We start from the raw sequence: 22,135 nt of genomic DNA, 5'->3' as shown, positions 1-22,135 counted from the left end.
TTTTTCCTTTTTGTTTGCTATTATAAATTATAATAATGAACAAGCAGTTTCATAATATTTCTGTGTATCTTTTGTTATTTCCTAAAAGCACATTCCTAGAAAGTATAAATGGATATAAAGATATTTACATATTTGATGTATTTTGCCAAACTATCATTTTTTAATATTATATTCTGAATGGGGGAAGTTACCATAAAGTAAGCAACCTTAGACAATTAAAGACAATATGATATAAATGAGAGAACAGCTTTCATGACGTGAGAGTCAGAGTCTTTTGGTCACCTCCTCAGTTCTACCACCCACTAGCTGATTGAACATGGGAATATTATTTAAATTTTCTAGTTCTCACTGATTCATATGTAAAATTACAAGAATTATCTGTCTCTAAAATTCCAGGGAAATATTTAGATTTTATGACACAAAATAATAGGTTAGTTTCACCAATTATTCATACTGATTGCTTAATATCATGAAGGAACAAAAATTTTTAATTTCCCATTAATGGCTTTGGGAATGTGGTATCACAATTAATGACCCAAGTATTCTAATAACGATCATAGCACATTACAACTCAGAGAGCAAATAAGAAATAAAACACCGAGTAAAATAAATAATGGTTGGGATAGCATTGGCTCTAATGAGACCAAAGCCCATTCATCTTTGCCATTTCTAAATCTCTCCAGACCCATAAAAAATTTGAATTAGTCTAATTCAGATGTTTTTAATAGAAGTCGGAATTTATAAACACTCACACACAAAATAAAGGAGAATTTTAAACCTAGATCTCTTGGACATAAGATAAAATTTTGTCTATATGTATACTTACAATTGTTAAAATAAAAAATTATTAAAGAAACTAGGTAGGTTATTTGTTTGCTCTCAAGACAAACAACATAGACTCTAAGATGATAATTGGTAATTCAAGGCCAAATGATAAATTTCATTTGGTTTTTTATTTGTAATTATTTACTTTTTTTCTAAGTGGCTCAAACTATTTGTTTCCATAACACGTGCTAAAATGGATTAAGGTAGGAATAATATTTCCTAGGAAATATTATTGAAATTGAGATTAAGACTCAGAATCTTATTTTTAAAAATTGTGGAATACTCAAAAATACATTTAATCAACCTGAACCATTTTATTTCTACTTAACTTCATGGAAGCCATGAATTGTTTGGGTGTCAGGAAAAATAAGCTTTTCATGAAGGAAATCTCTCATGAGTTAATCTACAGGGGACAGTACTTGGCTGAATTCCATCTCAGTGGAGAATTGAATGAAAGACAAAGAAACACTAATCCTAAAGTTTCAGGCCTGGAGCTAAGGAAAAATATAAACCGGCTTCCAGAATTTCTATTAACATTAAAATGAGGGATTTAATCTGAATTCATTTACACATCAAACTCTCCTGTGCATCATCTGAATGCCTTGTCCTGTATACAAATAAGAAACTCCCATTTTGAAGAACCCCATTTTGGAGAATGGTTTGGTTGTTGTTTGACTCCGTGAGGGTATTTTCATAGTGTTTAGATTAATAAACAAGGGGAAAATTCCATGATAGAGTACTTCCCATTGATCATTGAATTCTCTAGAACTGATAACACTGCATGTATCAATTGAAAAATAACAAAGAAGGCAGAAATCTTGAGAGATTCTGCCCCTAAACTGTCATCTGCTGCACCACCAGACTCCATCTTCTCTCTCACACTGACCTCTAACTAAGCCACTGCTCACCCTGGCTGTTATCAGTGAGCATTACTGAGTGCCAAGCATTGTGCTTCGTGCTAAAAATTCAACGGTATATCTTGAACTATCTCTCATAGAGCATGTAGAATGGGAAATCTATAATTCCAGTTTGGAAGGAGCCTTTAAAAGTAATCTAATCTGGCCACTGAACTATCCTGCACAGTTGTTTGTCCAGGCGATAATCCAGCCTAACATCGAACACTGCATTGATGAAAGATTCAAAACCTGTAAGGGCAGCCTATTCCAAATTTAGACAAATCCAAGTGTTAGAAAATTCTTTTTTGCATTGTGCTTTAATCTTTATAGCTGGAAGGATGGTTAAGCTCAGGCTCCTCTACCTATTAGCTGTGTGAACACTAAAAAATTTCAGCTTTCTACCTACTTACTAGCTGTGTGACCACTAACAAGTTTTAAAATTCCTTCTCTTTAATAAATGAAAATAACAACATCTTCATAATAAGAAAGTTGTAAGCATTAAATGAGGTAATGCATTTATTATTTAACATAGTCTACAGTACATAATAACAAAGAGAAATGGTAGATGTTATTATTATTGTTATTTCACATATTTGGTCCTGGGTCTGCCCCCTGAAACCACAGGTAAAATTTGCTCCCTCTTCTACATAAAAGATTTTACTACGTGAAACTTTAACTCTCCAGACTAAACAGATCCATTTCATTTATTTGTTTCTCATATAACATGGATTTGATAACAATCATTCACGTCAATACATTCTACCATCCAGCAAGATTTTTACCTTTTCACTGACATGGACTGAAAGATTGGTTCTTTTTTAAAAGCATTCCTAATATCAGCAGAACAGATGAAGCAAGTATTTTGGAGAGCCAAACAGCTTCCTGTAGCTGAAAAATTACACACTGAAGGAAGGTAGAGAGTTTACATACACTTGGGTTGCCCCATACACCCAGAGCCAAGACAGATATCTTGGTTGCCTCCCTTGAATAGGGTCCCACAAGATCTTTAATTTCCTTCCTTCCTAACTATTCTCTACTGTTTTCCAAAGAGAGTAGTCGAAGAAAATCATAAATCTAAGAGTTAAGTCAAAAGAAGAGGAAGAGAAAAAGAAGAGGTAGAAAATACTTGCCTGTAGTATAAAAGAGAGCATAAGAGTAGATATTAAAATTCAGATTCCCAGAAACTGGTATGAGGCTGCTTTTATGGACCCTTAGAATGACAGAGGCATTGTCTCTGGAGTTTCCATGCTTTTGGAAACACTTGGGAGCCAGGCATCCCTAGCTGAGTGCCAATGTTCTGAGAGTTAGAGAAGCAGGACATGCTGCTTTAGGGACTGGAAATAAAAAGATCTCAAGTGAACTGAATAATCCTTCAGGGTTATTTCATAAAGATCTCTCCCATAAAGATACTGATTTGAGAGACTTTTAATCCTCTAGATGGTCCTGTTCCAATAATGTTAATTTGCTGCCCCCCATCCAACTACCAATGAAAACAAACCGAGGTCCCCATAAGTTTTGAACATTTGCAATGTGACACAGGATGAAACAATAATATTAAAGTCTTAAGGATTAAAGACAATCAAAATTTAATAAAAAATTAAGCCAGGAGCTGGCCTGGTAGCATAGTGGTTAAGTTTGCATGCTCCACTTTGGAGGCCCAGGGTTCATGGGTTCATATCCTGGGCATGGACCTACACATCATTCATCAAGCCATGCTGTGGTGGCATCTCACATACAAAATAGAGGGAGATTAGCATAGATGTTAGCTCAGAGACAATCTTCCTCAAGCAAAAATAGGATGATTGGCAATGGATGTTAGCTCAGGGCCAATCTTCCTCATCAAAGAAAAAAAGAAATTGTCAATTAATTACACAAGGCATTTCACTCAACAAATTGTGTGACTTCTTCAATAATAAAGATATTTATTTTTGCAACTTTATTGAGGTATAATTGACAAATAAAAATTGTACATATTTAAGGTATATAACTGATGATTTGGTATAGATTGCAAAATGATTATCACAATCAAACGTAACACGTCCATCACCTCAAATAGTTACCCTTTTTGTGTGTAACGAGAACAGAAGATAGACTCTCCTAGCAAATTTCAAATGTACAGTACAGTATGTTAACTATAGTCACCACACTGTAGATCCTCAGAACTTATTCATCTTGCATAACTAAAACTTTAAACCTATTGACCAACATCTTCCCTTTTACCCCATTTCTTCATCAATGGCAACTACCATTCTACTCTTTGCTTCTGTGGGTTTGAATATTTCAGACTCCTCATATAAGTGGAATCATGTAGTATTTGTCCTCTAACTGGCTTATTTCTCTTAGCATAGTGTCCCCACATTCAACCATGTTATCACATATGGCAGGATTTCCTTCTTTTACATGGTTTAATAATATTCCATTGGTGTATATAACACATTTTCTTAATGCACTCTTCCATTATGGACATTTAGGGTTTTTTTCCATATCTTAACTATTTTTAAATAATGCTGCAATGGACAAGGGAATGCAAATATCTTTTCAAGATCATAATTTCAATTTTTCAGAATAAATGCTCAAAAGTAGGATATCTGGATCATATGGTGCATCTATTTTTAGTTTTTTGAGGAAACATCACACTAAAATTTTCCATAATGGTTGTACAATGTACATTTCTGCAAGGAATGTACAAGGTTGCAAATTCTACACATTCTCACCAAAACTTGTTATCTTGTGTCTTTTTGATAAAACAAATTTGATAAATTTGTTCATATTAACAGGTGTGATGTAATATCCCATTGTGGTTTTGATTTCCATTTCTCTGATGATAAGTGATGGTGAGCGTGTTTTTACATACCTGTTGGCCATTTGTGTCTTCTTCAGAGAAATGTCTATTCAGTTCCTTTACTCATTTTTTTAATGTTATTTGTTATTTTCCTATTGAGTTGTAGGTGTTTCTTATGTATTTTAGATACTAACCTCATCAGATATAGAGTTTGCAAATATTTTCTCCTACTCCATAGGCTGTAATTTAATTTGTTGATTGTTTCCTTTGTTGTGCAGAAGATTTTTATATTGATATAGTCCCACTTCTATATTTTTCCTTTTGCTGCTTGTGCTTTTTCTGCCATATCCAAAAAATCCTTGCCAAAACCAATGTCAGGAGCTATTTCCCTATGTTTTATTCTAGGAAATAGTTTAAAGTCTTACCCTTAAGCTTTTAATTCATTTTGATTTAATTTTTGTATATGGTGTAAGATATGAGTCCCCAGTTCATTCTTTTATATGTGAATACCAGAATTTCCCAGCATCACTTATTGAAGAGACTATTCTCTCCCCATTGTGTATTGTTAATGTCCTTGTCAAAGATAACTTGGCTGTACATGAGTAGGTTCTCTATTTTCTTCCACTGGTGTATGTGTCTGCTTTTACGGCAGTACCTTACAAATTTGATTGTAGCTTTGTAATATAATTTGAAATCAGGAAGTCTGATGCTTCATGTTTTACTATTCTTGCTCATGATTGCTTTGTTTACTTGGAGTCCTTCGTGGTGTCACACAAATTTTGATTGTTTTTTCCATTTTTGTAAAAAATGCCATTGGAATTTTATTGGCATTGCATTGAATCTGCAGATTGCTTTAGGAAATATGGACATTTTAACAATATTAATTCTTCCAAATGAAGAAAATGAAGTCTCTTTCCATTTATTTGAGTCTTCCTCAATTTATTTGATCAATATAGTTTTCAGTGTACAGATTTTTCACCTCCTTGGTTAAATTTATTCCTAAGTATTTATTCTCTTTAATGTTATTGTTAATGAGATGGTTTTCCTTTTTTTTTCCATCATTTATTTTCTACACTCTCAGCTTTTCCCAGTTTGGTGGGCAAGAGAGAAAATTCAGTGAAATACAATGAAGAAATCCACCATTCTTGCCATCAGGGCTGATGCCAAAGCATCTATTAGCTACAAACTACATGTTGTATTTAGTCTGGTTTGTTTTTCAATTAGTTTCTTCTTTTCAATGTATTCTTCCCAAAGAGGATTATGAAAATATTTTATCTGCTTCTATTGATTAAGGAATATTTTTTCTTGCTTTATTGGATAATAAAGAATACAATCACTATGATCGACTTAGCAAACACGACCACAGTAAATCTATCCAGGAGGCTAAAATAATTCCTGACTTTTCATCATTTCTGCATCTTCCACAGAATAACCTTCTCTCTGAAAAGTTCACCCAGAAAATCAATACCAATTCTTGTCATTGCTTTGTATCCTTGTTGCTGTATTCAGAAAAGAGCCAATCTAACTAAGGCCAGTATGCTAAAGATGTGTTCCTGCTTCCTTTAAGAGGCACCTCTGTCACTTTTACTGCTATGGACATCTATCTTTCCTTAAAATTCCTAAGTTAAAATTGAAGTCTTTATGAAGAGTTATTATTATAAGATGATATTAAGAAATAATAGTATGTAAAATACATTACTACATTCCTTATGTTTATTTATTTTCTTTAGAAACTGAATGTGATTTGAGGGAGGCACTGTCGTTCTTTTTTTCCTAGCTTTATTAACATATAATAGATACATAATACTGTCTAAGATTAAGGTGTACAGTGTAATGATTTGATACACATACATTTTGCAAAATGTTTACTGTGATAAGATTTGTAAATACTCCCTTACCTTACATAATTGCCATTTGTTGTGGTGGTGGTGAGAACATTTAAAATCTACTCTTGTAGCAAGTTTCAAGTAAGAAATACTTTATTGTTAAATACAGTCATCAAGCTATACCTTAGGTCCTCAGAACTTTTTCCCCTTATAATTAGAAATGTGTATCGTTTGACTAATCTCTTTTACCCCACACCCCAGAAACCACCAATCTACTCTCTGATTCTATGAGTTTGGCTTTTTTAGATTCCACATATAAGTGAGATCATACAGTATTTGTCTTTCTTGTCAGACATTATATTTAGCATAATGTTCTCAAGGTTCATCCATGTTGTCAGAAATGGCAGTATTTCCTTTTTTATGGCTGAATAATCTTCTGAATAATGTGTATGTGTGTGCGTGTATGTATCACATTTTCTTTGTCCACTCATCTATTGATGGACATTTAGGTTGTTTCCATGTCTTGGCTGTTGCAAATAATGCGATAAACACGAGGGTGTAGATAACTCTTCAAGATAGTTAATTCATTTTCCTCAGGTAAATACCAAGAAGTGAGATTGCTGGATCATGTGCTAGTACCCTTTTTCATTTTTTAAGGAATTTCCATTCTGTTTTCCATAGTGGCTGCACTAATTTATATTCTCACCAAGGGTGCACGTGTTCCCTTTTCTCCTCATCTCTGCTAGCATTTGTTATGTCTTAACTTTTTGATAATAGTTATTCTAACAGATGTGAGATGATATCTCTCTGTGGTTTTGATTTTCATTTCCTTGATGATCGTTGGTGTTTAGTACTGTTTCATGCACTCATTGGCCATTTATGTATTTCTTTGGAAAACCCTCTGTTCAGTTCCTTTGCCCATTTTTAATCAGATTATTTTTTTCTGTTGAATTGTATGAATTCTGTATATATTTTAAGTATTAACCTCTTATCAGATAATAGGGTTTGCAAATATTTCTCCCATTCCTTAGGTTGCCTTTTCACTTTGTTGACTATTTGTTTGCTCTGCACAAGGGGATAGTTTTCTTACTTCATTTTTTGGGTAGTTTGTTGTCAGTGTATATAAATGCACCTGATTTTTGTGTATTGATATTGTATCTTGAGACTGTAATAAATTTGTTTACTAGTTTTAACAGATTTTTAGTGAAGTCTTCACTGTTTTCATAAAATTTTATTGTCTATAAATGGAGAAACTTAACTTCTTTGTTTCTGATTTGGATTTTTTTCTTTTTATTGCCTGATTGCTTTACCCAGGACCTCCAGTACTATGTTGAATGGGAGTGTTGTGTGTGGGCTCCCTTGTCTTGCTCCCGATGCTGGAGAAAAAACTTTTAGGTTTTTACCATTAAGTATGATGTTAGCTGTGGGCTTGTCATATATGGCCTTTAATATGTGAAAGTACACATCTTCTATATCTAATTTCTGAGAGTTTTTGTCATGAAACAGTGTTAAATTTTGTCAAATGCTCTTTCCGCATCTATTGAGATGATTGTGGGAATCTTATCCCTCATTCTCTTAAAGTGGTGTACATGTTTATTGATTTGCTTACGTTGAACAGTCCTTGCCATCCATCCTTATCTGGGTATAAATCCCACTTGTTCACAGTTCTGATCTTTTAAACATTCTGTTGAATTTAATTTGATAGTATCTTGTTGAGGATTTTTGCATCTATGTTCATCAGGGATATTGGCCTGTAATTTTCTTTTCCTGTAGTGTCCTAATCTGATTTTGGTATGAGGATAATTCTGGTCTCATAAAATGAGTTTGGAACTGTTCACTCTTCTTCAATTTTTTTGGAGGAGTTTGAGGAAGATTGACGCTAATTCCTCTTTAAATATTTGTTAGAATTCACCAGTGAAGCCTTCTGGTCCTGGGCTTTTATGTTGTTGTTGGGAGGATTTTGATTGCTGCTTCAATCTCCTTACTCATTATTGATCAGTTCAGATTTTCAATTTCTTTACAATTCAATCTCGGTAGGTTGTATGTTTCTAGGAACATACCTATTTCTTCTAGGTTATCTAATTTTTTAGAGTATAATTATTCATATTAGTCTTTCATAGTAGTTTTTATTTCCATGACATCAGCTGTAATGTCTCTTCTTTAACTTACATATTTTTTATTTGAATCCTCTATATTTTTTCTTGGTCAGTCTAGCTAACGATTTTTCAATTTTTTTTTGTCTTTTCAGAAAACCAATGCATAGTTTTGTTGATCTTTTCTATTGTACATTTTGTTTATTTCTGCTCTAATATTTATTATTTCCTTCCTTTTGCTAACTTTGAGCTTAGCTTCTTTTTATTTTTCTTGATCCATAAGGTGTAACATTAGTTTCTTGTTGGTGATTTTACTTTTTCTTAATGTTGGCATTCATTCCTATCAACTTTCCTCTTAGACCTGCTTTTGTTGCATCCCATGTTTCAGTGTGTTGTGTTTTCATTTTCATTTGTATTAAGATATCCTTCTATTTTACTTTTAACTTCTTTGATCCATCAGTTGTTCAGAAGTGATCCCTCAGCTTTTGTTTATCTGGGAGAGTATTTACCTCATATAATTTTTGAAGGACAGTTTTGCTGGATAGAATATTATTGGTTGGCATTTTTTTCTTTCAGCACTTTGAGTATAGTATCCCATTCTCTCCTGTCCTGAAGGTTCTTTTGAGATAAGCACTGATAACCTTATGAGGACTCCATTGTGTGTGACTAGATGTTTTTCTCTTGCTATTTTCAAAATTCTTCTTTTGTCATTGAATTTGGACAATTTTATTACAATGAATCTCAGTGTAATCTTCTCTGAATTGAATCTGCTTGGAATCCTTTGAGCTTCACGAATCTAGATGTGCATATACCTCCCAAGATTTGGGAGTTTTTAGCCATTATTTCTTTAAATAAGCCCTCTACTCCTTTCTCTCTTCTTCTGGTAATCTCATAATGTGTATATGCATTTGCCTTATGGTGTCTCATATGTCCTGTATGCTTTCTCACTTCCTGCCCTTTACTGCAGGAGGCCTAAGCCAGGATATGGGGCCACTTCCTAATGTGTGGTCAACCAAGGTCAGTGGCCTACCTTCAAGGGTATGACCAGGCATGTCTCCTGACAGGTCCCTGGGCAGTCAATAATGGAGGCAAAGAGGGAGTGGAACCAGGTCATTGGCTGATTCAGAATCCATAGCTGGGATCAATGTTGACAGGCCTGTGACCTGAGGCACTGGCAGGTATGACTCCTGTTGAGCTCTTTGGTGGATGGTGCTAGTGGCAGGACCAAGGCCATATGATTTTGTAGCTGAGTCCACAAGGAAATGGAGCTATTTTTGGGTTTATAGGTGGGACTATGGTTGCTGAGCCTGCCAGCTGGGCAAAGGTCTCCTTTTTGAAAATGGCCTTTATATGTCTTGGGCTCCAGCAGGTTGTTGCAGGCTCCTAGATGGACCTCAAAACTCCCACAAAAGGCACTTTTATTTGTGGGCAGCTGCCAAATTATAGTTGCTATGGTGGGATATGAGTGAGTTACCTCCTACTCTGCCATCTTGCTCATGTCATTCCCATAAAAATACTTATTATATAAAAATTTCACAATTCATTGTAAAAGCAAGATAATTTTTAATGAGTTTATTTTATTTTTTATTTTTATTTTTATTTTTTTTTAAAGATTGGCACCTGGGATAACAACTGTGGCCAATCTTCCTTTTATTTTTTTTTTAAGATTGGCACCTGGGCTAACAACTGTTGCCAATATTTTTTTTTTTCTGCTTTATCTCCCCAAACTCCCCCTGTACACAGTTGTATATCTTAGTTGCAGGTCCTTCTAATTGTGAGATGTGAAACGCTGCCTCAACGTGGCCTGACGAGCGGTGCCATGTCCACGCCCAGGATCCGAAACCTGGGCTGCCACAGCGGAGCACGCAAACTTAACCACTCAGCCATGGAGCCGGCCCTTAATGAGTTTATTTTAGTTCAGTAGAAGCTGGTAGAAATTTCAGCTATAAGAACAGTATTGATCATGTCAAGAAAAATTCTCTTATTATTTCTACAAGTCACCCAATGACTATCAATTTAACATAAAAGTTTGCAATTTCTTGTTCTTTCCTGTGTCAAATTATGGAGCAAACATATATTTCCCCAGAAATAATCATAAGAAGTAAAAGCTCACAAGGGAAGTTATCTAAAATCTATAAATTATTTGGAAATTATCCAAATGATTTGAGAAATAATTTATACCTGCAATTATACCATCCAGAAAGCAGGTTTATAATATATATTTTAGTTCACTTACATGATCAAATAATACAATTCGAATAAAATTTCACTATCTTGGATGTAAATATTCTTCATGACACCTCTGGAGGTGTACGTTCAGAAATATATACCTCATTCAGATTACCTAGGATTATAACCATCCTACTATCACTTTTAATGCTAAATCTTGTCTCGGGGGTTCCTGAAGTTCTCAAGTGGTATGAATTCAAACTCTAAACACTATGAAAGGCAGGTATTCGTTTACACCCTCCCAGAAGATATTTCTTTTTACTCAGAACCTAGGCTACAACAAAGGAACTATTTGTAATTTCCCTCTGTTTTGGGGTAGATTTAGTTTATTATATCCTTTTCAGTAACATACCATTCTTCAAGAATCATGGCTTTACCTAAGGATCTTAATTTTCTGATTCCTTGTGCTAGCCTTAGATCATCCTTCTGTAAACAAATTTGATTAAACATTGAAATTGCTTTTGAAATGAGCTGTAAACCTCTTCAAGGCATTTTTACAAGAGAAGAGTAAGGATTGGACTGAACCTACAAGATATTAAGACCTATAATAAAGTCAAGCTAATTAAAGTACAGCTTGTTCAATGGAAACATAGAAAGTGGAGGAACAGACTGTATATTTTGGAACTCTTAGAATATTGTAGAGATGGCATCACACATCTGTGAAGAAAGAATAGCTAGTTTTTCTCTCTATACAGAAACCAAGTAGAGTCAATTCTAGCTGGTTATTTCATAACAAGTTAACATGAACTCTAAAAGACTAAAATTTTTAGTAGAAAATACAAAACTTTAAATCTAATGAATATGAGCAGTTAAATAATTTGTGCCATTCATTGTAAAAATAAATGTGGGGTCTCTTTTTCAAAAATTGTTAAGAATATCAAGATGCCAACAACAAAGCATTAAGCCAAATGTGAGGCTGTTCTGAGCACAGGGCTCTATGTAACTGTCTAGGTCACATGCCCATAAAGCTGGCAGTGAAATAAAAGAAATCTTAAGAGAATATCATTATGGCTTACGGAAAAAAAATGATTTCATAAACAAAATTCCAGAAAGACCAGAAATAAAGAATAAAATTGCTAGTCATGATTTCATCAAAATAATAGAATTCTAGTGAACTAAGGAAATTGTAAATAAAATTGAGATGGATGACAGTTTGAAGAATGGAAACCATATTACAGTTTTCTCTAAAACTGGAAAGCTTCAATTTGAATCCTACTTTCACAGTTTATCACTATAACCTGGGAAATTTACTTAAATTCTTGAAGACTTGGTTTTCTGGTAGTAAAATGGGAATGATTTTAGTACCTCCTTCACTGGGTTTTTGTAAGAATTAAATGTTCTAATACATGTAAAGAACTCAGAACAATAACTTACACATAATGAGTGCACATTAAATGTTACTTTTGTCTGTATATTTGCAATATATTAAATAAAAAGGAATTATTACTGTGATGAATATATAATGAGCTTCTGCAAAGCAATAATACTGCCTTTCTTTATTCCTTTTTATTTGGTTTCCATAGAAAAATACTAATAAACAAATAGAATATTAAAGATAATCATCTTTCTGTATCAATCAATGGGATACTTAGCAATGAGATGTGACTCCATTCATTAACTCATTACCAATTTTCTTTCCACCATATACACCAAAGAGTATTTTCCAAGGGAATTCCCAACATGAGAAAGTGAATCCACAACTCTTCCTAAGAAATAAAAGGATATTTGAATAAGAACACAAACTAGGAAACACAAACTTTGTTGTTGTCTATGGTTCAGGAACTAAGGGACAAAAACAGTAAGGGAAGAAAATATAAAGAATGAGACAAACAAATGGAGCTCAGGATAGGAATTCCCCCAGCCTACTCAATCATGTTGCAGGTGTGGAAAAGTGTTATTTTCTTCTTATGACAATTCTTCTCAGTTACCAGGAGACATACTCCCGCAGGATATTTTTGTCTAGCCATATGTGGCTGATAAAAAGTCAAGCAAAATTTCAGAAAAGGAGGAACAGACTTGGAAATGAGGAGCTTATACTGCAATCCCAACATGAGCTATCCTTTCAAATATTTTTCCACTGTTTGTAATCAATAGAAGTGTCAACCTAAAAAGCTTTCTTATCTGTGAATCTGAACACTCAATCGTATAAGAGAATAAAATAGGAGACAGGCTGGGAATTTGCTCATATTATCTATTAATGAGTGATCTATCTGCTTCCTAGTATTAAAATTAAATACCTACGATTTAAAGCTTGTTTCCTGTCTTATGATGGACTCCTTATTGTGTTTGTGGATTATGAAGGCACTTTACTTCCCTCATTTTTGCCATACCATACTGCCATACCACATTCTTCATTCAGCATGCCTACTTCTCTAGACATTCTTTAAAGCAATTCTTCAATGTCTAAATGTTGACATTGCAGTGAAATAAATCTAGTACAGGGGAGTCTGATTGCTAATTTTCTTTAAAAGGTACAAAGTTTTTTTTATTTTTTCCCAAAACGAATTTTTGATGTGTGCTGTTTTGTGGGTTAGAGAATCAAAAATTATATTTGGCATATCATTTTTACTTTAAACAGAGTGATAAAATTATTTAAATACACAAAATATACATGTCTATTGTGAAGCATCAGAATTGGTGACCCCAAATTATGCCTCTTTGGCATAAGGATTATTTCAGGTTGATTATTTTTAAGAAACAGTAGACACAGAAGAAGCTCTGAAAAGTAGTAGAGGTGATCCTTTTGTAAGAGACATTTACATTTATAAGGGAAATCTCCCTTTAATAGGGTGTCTCCCTCTCTGTGCCCAGAAGAGAAGGATATGCTTACCTCTAGAAACTCTTATCAGGGCAGAAGGCAAGGAGTTAAACCTGCATAATAACCTTATTCTTGTTTACTGTGCTTTTCTGGTAATCTCCCATAACTGACTCCCTCCACCTCCAACATCCTCCTTTGTCTTTAGCTGAAGATGATACTTAAGCTGGGTAGCTTGGCCATTGTGGCAAGTTTCTCAGTTTTCCCAGGTTTCCCCTATGTATACATGTTATAAAACGTTATTTGATTTTCTCCTGTTGTTCTGTCTCATGTCAATTTAATTTGTAGCCCAGCCAGAAGGACCTACAGGGTAGAGGATTTGTCTTCCTCCCCTACATTATCAAAGAAAGCTACTCCAAATTGTTTGAAACAGCCCTTTATGAAGGTGTAGTAGAGGTTAGATAATTTTCTCAAAATTTCTTCCAGGGAATAAAGCCTAGAATTCCATGGGGTCCCTTGAACTGTTCATTCACTTTTTTACTCTATTCACATTAAATCATTTCTTCAGCTCTCTGTGATTTATCAAAATCAAATAATTCTCCTTTTATAGGAAGATCCCTATTATCTGCATCTCTTTGCAAATTTCCTTATAGTTCTTATTCGTCTCTCAGTGCCTCTCACTTCTATAAAAGTCTGCCACACATCTTTGCTTCTTCCTTCCCAATATTCAAGAGTTAACCCACTATATCTTTAAATGAAGGGAAAAAAAAGGAAGCTATTTCATGAAATTATGTTTGTTTTTGTCACTGTACCCAAAGGAGATAACTTCTGGCACTTTGTAAATAAGGGGAAAAAAATTCAAAAAATTTCCTGCCTTTCAGTATATCATGCAAATTTAGTCAAATATTAAACCTTAGTATAATTAAGTACAATTCTTCAAGCGGTTTAACATTCACAAAAGAAAGGACTATTATTTCACTTCTGCAAAGGATATGAAAATTAATGCATTCCTTTAGTGGAAAACAAGAATTTTATTTGATAGAAGGGGCAAAAGAGAAAAGACATTTTGCAAATGAGAAAGGATGCATATTTGTGATAATTTTGTAGACAGCTGACATGAAACATATAGACTTCTGGGATCATGAAAGATGACATGACTGCCAGTGACACATCAGTGGAACTAGAAGTAAGAAAGATGAATTCCACTTGAGGTAGATATTCTTTAATATTTGAAGAATAAAATTATTTCAGGTAAAATAAAAACAGAACCTAAGTAAATAAGTCATAAGAAAAGATTAGATTTTAAGGAGGTTGAAGCCATACATACTTCAAGGTGAGGTCAATGTAAAGTGAAATAAGGAACTGACGAACCCACCTGAAGATAAACTTTTCCTATCCAGGGATTTGGTGATCTGGAAAATGAAAAGGAGTCCCAGGGCAACCAGAGAACAGAAGCACAATAACATTTGTCATCAAAGTAGTAATTTGGGAGTCCTATTTGAGAAAGCAAAAGGCTCAGCTTATAGGAATAAAGTAAGCTCATTATCACATATAGCAGTGATAAAAGTTCAAATACACTTCAGGCTTATATCTGATTAACATGGTCTTATTTCTTACTCAAGTAAGGCTCTATGGTGTTTCCAGGGATGTGGTCAAGAAGAGATCAGTAAAACACCACTAGCTCCATTCACATTCTAAGATGAGGGAAATGCTATTATTACTGTTTTAAGAACTTTAAAGTTGTATTGAGTTTATCCCTCTCTATTTTTACTAAGTTAAAATCTTTCAGATGGCTTCTAAGTAGGTCTAGAAATAGCAGTGTGGTGGAGTGCTTAAAAAACTGCCCCCAGTTAGAGCTAACTTAAGAATATAAAAAGAAAGTTGTATCAGAATGTAGAAGTTCACAGCCAGAGAAGACAGGCAGCAACACACTCTGAATTACTGGAAGAAAGAAAAATATTAGTGATTAATCTAATAAAGGAAAACATGGTTGAGTCACAGTGTGTAAGTAACAGGTAGTCAATATTTAAGTCTAATGCCCCAAATACTGTACAGCCTCTGAGGTTGGTATCATATAGAATAGAAATACTATGCCTTAAAACATTTTTGTCTTAGAAAGAAATCCTGAGCTTGAAGAATTGATTCTCATTTACAATAGTGTTCCACATATTATTTTGGTTTTTTTCTTAAGCGATGCTGAATGAAACATAAGTCATCGAATTTCTCCTTCCAGGAGTGACAGATATCCAAGAACAGTGGCCTTTTCTCTTTGTTGTTTTCCTTGCAATTTATTTTGTCAATGTGGCTGGGAATGGAGCCATTCTGACGATTGTTGTCTCTGATCCAAGACTCCATTCACCTATGTATTTCTTCCTGGGAAATCTGTCATGTCTCGATATCTGCTACTCCACGGTGAAACTGCCAAAGATGCTAGAGAACTTCCTCTCTACACACAATGCAATGTCTTTCTTGGGATGCATAAGTCAGCTTCATTTCTTCCATTTCCTGGGCAGCACAGAGTCCAAGTTGTTGGCTGTGATAGCCTTTGACCGCTTTGTGGCTATCTGCAAACCACTTCATTACCCTCTAATCATGAATCATCAGCTCTGTACCCAGATGGCTATCACTATCTGGATCATTGGCTTTTTCCATGCCCTGTTGCACTCCGTGATGACCTCTCACTTGAACTTCTGTGGTTCTAACCATGTTCATCACTTCTTCTGTAATTTTAAGCCATTGTTAGCTTTGGCCTGTGGGAACATTGAGCTCAACCAGTAGCTGCTCAATACTGTCACAAAGATGATTGCTATGGGCTCATTCTTTCTAACACTTCTCTCCTATTTCTACATCATCACCCACCTCTTCTGCAAGACTCGTTTTGCAGCATGCTTCACAAAGCACTGTCCACTTGTGCCTCCCACTTCGTGGTAGTTATTCTTTTCTTTGCTCCTGTTTTTATCTACAGCTGTCCTGATTCAAGAAGCAACATGGACCAGGACTGGGTCATTGCTATCGTGTATAATGTGGTCACTCATGTACTAAATGCACTGATCTATACCTTGAGAAACAAGGAAGTGAAGGGGGCCTTGAATAGGGTGATCAGGAGGACACTCTGACTTGAAGAAATCTAGAGAACTCTTCTGAGGCATAACTAAGCAGGTAATGAGAAAGCTGAGATACAAAATTATACTACTTCTCAAATGGTTTACAATATGTTTGACACAGGGAATTGGATAAAGTAAAAATAAATGAGAAAGTTCAGTCTAGTTATATTAATGCATTCATAGGTAGTATAAAGAGAACTTGAATAAGTGCAACACTAGCTTTGAAACTCTAATTCTGAATTTGTTGTTGGATATCAGTTGATGTAATTGATTTGTCACATATTCTAATGTGTTCCTATCTGAAATTAAGTATAGAAATATGTCTATATTACCCATGTATTCGATAGATGGATAGTATTTAGGCCTCTTTATCTGAATGATCCCTCTAAGTTAATACATTTTAATGTGAGAAATACAATTATGATGCTTTTATATTTTGAGGATTTTAATTTAGGGCCATGGTTGCTCAATTAGAAAAGTAAATGTTAACTCACATATAATTGAATGGGAATTTTTAAGAAGTATGTCGTGATTTCTTGTTCTCTAAGCATAGAGGCAAACATTAAAGCAAATGACAGGGGCGGGTCCCAGTGGCCTAGTGGTTAAGTTTGACGCACTCTGCTCCTGTGGCCCGAGTTTGTTTTCTGGGTGCCAAACTACACCGCTTGTCAGTGGCCTGTCCTGGCTTCTTTAATTTTTCTCCAAATTCTGCTTGAAAATTGAATGGTTTTGTTTATAGCTCATCTCATTCTTCCTTTATTTTACAATAGTCAACTAAAAGAAATTTGTTGGAACTTTAACAATTCTTCCTCACATACGGTTTCAATAGATACCCTTTCTCTCTTCCATATTACAGTAGGCAATAGTGTATGCTTTTCCTGACTGCAAGGCCAATTGTTAGAGTTAAATCTCTGCATAAACTAACTGGAGATGTTCTGGAGCTATTAAAGGAAGAAAGAGATTAAACCCAAAGGAGTTACATGTATTAGTTAGCCTGTAGTAACAGGAGTAACCATGAGACTGGATTTTGAAGGTACTTGATTAAGAGACTGTAACATAAAACTAGATTTTACATTAAAATCTATTAACTTGGGGACACTGAATTCTTAGGCAAGGACACAAGGGATGGGGCAAACTTGCTGACAGTGTGACCCTTAGAATGCTAGAGAATGCAGTGGCCCATGCAGATCAGTGGTGAAATGCCTGAGTTGCCCAGGCAGATGGAAAGGGAAGGATATAAGTTAGACTCAGGAAAGTGGGGATATCAGAGTGAACATTTTATGTGAGAAAAGAAAATCCACCAGAATATGTTCCACAAGAAAGCCCAGAAGAGATATGTCATTCACAAGGTCACCGAAAATGCTCCGGCAGAGGAGTACCAGAATTACTAAGATCAGTGGTGACTTTCTGTAGACCAGAGCTGATGATTGGAGAGATAATCACAGAGCTGGATTGCTAATAGTAATGGGGACGAAGTGACTTTTAAGCAATAAAGGACAGATGGTAGGACTGAACAACCAGAATCATCCAACAGTTTATAATTTCCATAACTAGCAGTGAAGTCAGAGGGGCAGTCAAGGGGTCTTGACCCACAGGGAGTTGCGGAGATGGTTAATACAATATGCTGTCTTTAGGGGCAAAATCAGAGAGCAGTCAATGAGGGTACCACTTAAAATCTACAGTCAGAAGCAAGAATAGAGAAGCAGGAGACTGAGAGTGGTCTCCTCTAATAAAAAGTTGAAATTTCCTGCTCAGTTCATTGACCTCATACCCTGAAAATATAGCCATGTCCTTCAGGAAGAAGTGGCCTGCAACAACATGGCAAGCATTTATTGAAAAGATACCCCTAGTCCTTCCCCAAAGGGAACTACCTCCATTTATTCAGATGACTGTACACTGAGAAAAGGGGACTGCCAAGATATTTCAAGCACCATTAGACACATAGTCTGAGTTGGCATCAATACACCAAAAACCAAAGCATCATCGTAGCCCACCTGTTAGACTGGCCACACAGAGATCAGGAAATAAACAGAATCATGGTTAAAATCTAGTTTAAATGGTGTCACCTGGCACTGAAGACACACCCAATAGTCATTCTCCAGCCATCAGGTATATAATTAGGATTGAACTACTTAGAAGTTAGAAAAGCTCCTTCATCATGTTGTTGGTTAGTAGGAAATGAGCTATCACACTGGGGAAGGCCAAGTGGAAGCCTTTGAAACTGCTCCATCTGGCTAAGATATTAAACCAAAACCAATATCACATATGGTTATCACATATCAATATTTGAAAGGCATAGCCAAGATTAATGACCTCTTTAAATATCTAAAGACTGGAAGATCACTTGCAGAGATCAGGTGGATCCTGGATAACGTCTACAGATAATCCCAAGCTCAAATAAATAATAGCCTTCATCACAGATGTCATGCTGGATATGGTATCATTGATAAAACAGATTTAACAGGATTTTAGTTAAATGGTATTTACCCATTGATTTGACAAATTCAGTCTTGTTTCTTGGGAGCATTCCAGAAATGAGTATTTCAAGAGATCCAGGAAAGAGTTGCAAGGTTCCTTATGACATACCCTCAGAAGTCCCAGAACATCACTTCTGTTGTATTCTATTGGTCATGTAAGTCACTGCCAGCCCAGATTCAAAGGGAAGTATCCCTACAGTGTAACCACCAAGGTAGTCTTCTACTCATTGCAAGACAAGCCAACAGTTAAGAGGCAAGGTGGTAAGAGAGAAAGGGTCTTTTTATTACAACTTGCCAGCAAGGGGGAAGATGGCGGACTAGAATCCTAAAGAACCATCTTAAAACTACAAAGTTTTGAAGCAGTTATATAGGGCAAATGGGCCAAAAAGGGGGGTCTGGAATGTTGACTATCTGGTGTTGTAGTCCTTGAAACTACAGAGCATCCCTTTCTCTCTTCACCAGCGACAGATACCAGCGCAGCCTTTTTTTCCTGAACGTCGTTACATCCCTGGAAAAGCTGAAAGAACAAAGTTATTTCCTTATCGGAATATAAGCCAAGGCTACAAAATTAGCCAAGCATGCATATTTCTCACAAGCAGATGTATACTTCTCTAAGCTACATGGAAGCTAAAGCATTGCTAACAAGGAAAAGGGGGTGTCTTGTGGATCAAGGTCATTTGTAGTCCTAACCTGGTTCCCTTCTATAAGATGGCTTCCCTTATGCTAACCTATGTTAACCACTGGCTATATTTATCTTTGCTATTTAGGTGGTGCCAAGTACAGGGCATCAGTACTGGGAGGCATGGTTCATTGAGGGTCCACATTTTCAGACCAGCTACTGCAGTGACCTGAGATTCATTCTGACACTCCAATTTCACGGCTTTCATTTTCTTTTTACCTATCAAAAACATTTATAGTGTATTATAGGTGTCAGACGTTATTCTAAGTACTTTACGTATGTTAAGTCATTTAATCATCATAACTACCTTTATCCTTATCTTACAGATGAGGAATTAGAGGCACAGATGTTAAGTAACTTGGCCAAAGTTTTGAGACAGTGATTGGGAATGATGAACTACAAGCCCAGTCACTGTGGCTGCAGATTCTTTTCTTAAACATTACACTGTGCTTTCTCAGTAGTTATCTCTTCAAAAATAGCCCATTCTCCCCGTTCTCTTCTTCTGGACCTCCTTCCTGCAATATGTGGTGGGAAGTTCTCAACTTACTTTATATGTTCTTTAATTTCTCTTTCATGTACTCATTCAGTCTATCTATTTTCCAGTACTATATTCTGACTTTTTTACCTCTGATCTAACTTCCACTTTACCATTTTTCTCTTTGGCTTTGTTCGATAATCAATTTGACCCATTCATCAAGTTTTTAATTTCAATGACTCTGTTTTATTTCTAGAAATTTTCATAGTTATTTTCCAAACCTATCATTTTTAAAATACCATTTTTGTCTTTCTTTTAGTTTTTATTTTTTCTTTTACCTCTTTAATAATTTTAAACATTTTTAGTTGATTTTAGAATTTTTTATATCAAATGCTAAAGATGTTAATCTAACAATGCTTTATCTCATGCTATTTATTCATGCTGCATTTTTTCCTGAGTTGTTTTGTAATACTTACTGTGTACACATCTTTAATCTGTGGAATTCTGTTGTGGCCCAAGTAATCAAAATATCTTGCCAATGTTATTTTATTTTTTGCTTGATTCTACCACAGTTTCCAGCAAACTATGAGATCTGCATAACTATATCAATAGATGTATGGAAATAATTTGATAAATTTCAATATATTTTTTATGACAACAACTCTCAGGACACTAGAAATATAAAGAAATTATAAAGAATATATATAAACTTAATAAATAATGTCTATAAAACTTTCATCTACCAAAACTACAGCCAAAATCGTATGCATTGAAGAACTTTAGAAATATCTCTTTAAGATTAGCAAGAAAAATAAAGGTTTTCCACCATCCTTGCTACTCTAATTGAGTTCTCAGCCAATGTAATTAAATAATAAAAATAAATAGGAAATTAAAAAAGAGGAAGGGAAGAGATAAAAATCTTATTTAATGCAGGGGCTGGCCCCGTTGCCAAGTGGTTAAGTTCGTGAACTCCGCTGCAGGTGGCCCAGTGTTTTGTTGGTTTGAATCCTGGACGCGGACACAGCACTGCTCATCAAGCCAGGCTGAGGCAGTGTCCCACATGCCACAACTAGAAGGACCCACAACGAAGAATATACAACTATGTACTGGGGAGCTTTGGGGAGAAAAAGGAAAAAAATAAAAATCTTTATAAAAAAATCTTATTTAATGCAGAGTATTGTCATGCACTACATAATGACATTTCGGTCAACAATGAACCGCATATACAACAATGTCCCATAAGATTAGTACCACACAGCCTAGATGTGTAGTAGGCTATACCACCTAAGTTTGTGTAAGTACACTCTACATGTGACATTTGCATAACAACAAAATTGACAAATGATGCATTTCTCAGAACATATCCTTGTCCTTAAGTGACACACGGTGGTATAACATTATTGACATTTTTAAAACTCTATAAATTCACCCAAATGAGTTGAAAACTTCAGTCCACACAAAAACCTGCATATGGATGATTATAGCAGTTTTACTCATAACTGCCAAAATGTGGAAGCAAAGGAGATGCTGTTTAACAAGTGAATGGATAAACTGGTGCATCCAGACAATGGAATATTATTCAGCAACTTAAAAAATGCAACTATCAAGTGACATAAAATCATGTAGGAAACTTAAAGGCATATTACTAAGTGAAAGAAGCCAATCTGAAAAGGCTACATATTATATGATTCCAACCATATGACATTCTGGAAAAGGAGAAACTGGAGACCGTAAAAAGATGAGCAGTTGCCAGGGGTTTGGGGAGAGGGAGGGATAAAGAGGTGGAGCACAGGGTACTTTTAAGACAGTGAAACTATTTTGTATGATACTCTAATGATAGATACATGATATTATGCATTTGTCAAAACCCATAGAATGAACAGCACAAAGAATGAAGCATAATGTAAACTATGGACTTTGGTTAATAATATGTCAATTTTGGTTGTTTGATTTTAACAAATGTAGTACACTCATGCAAATGTTGGTAGCGAAGG

The 22,135-nt window shown here is 35.1% G+C and overlaps 1 pseudogene; it reads left to right on the top strand.

Moving 5' to 3' along the window:
- Positions 1 to 15,599: 15,599 nt before the first annotated feature.
- LOC106843460 (olfactory receptor 12D2-like) lies at positions 15,600 to 16,522 on the top strand (annotated as a pseudogene).
- The last annotated feature ends 5,613 nt before the right edge of the window (positions 16,523 to 22,135 follow it).

Source organism: Equus asinus, chromosome 8 (assembly GCF_041296235.1).
Source record: "Equus asinus isolate D_3611 breed Donkey chromosome 8, EquAss-T2T_v2, whole genome shotgun sequence".
NCBI lineage: Eukaryota > Metazoa > Chordata > Mammalia > Perissodactyla > Equidae > Equus > Equus asinus.
The sequence above is the reverse complement of the archived record's forward strand: the minus strand, read 5'-3'. Positions and strand labels throughout refer to the sequence as shown.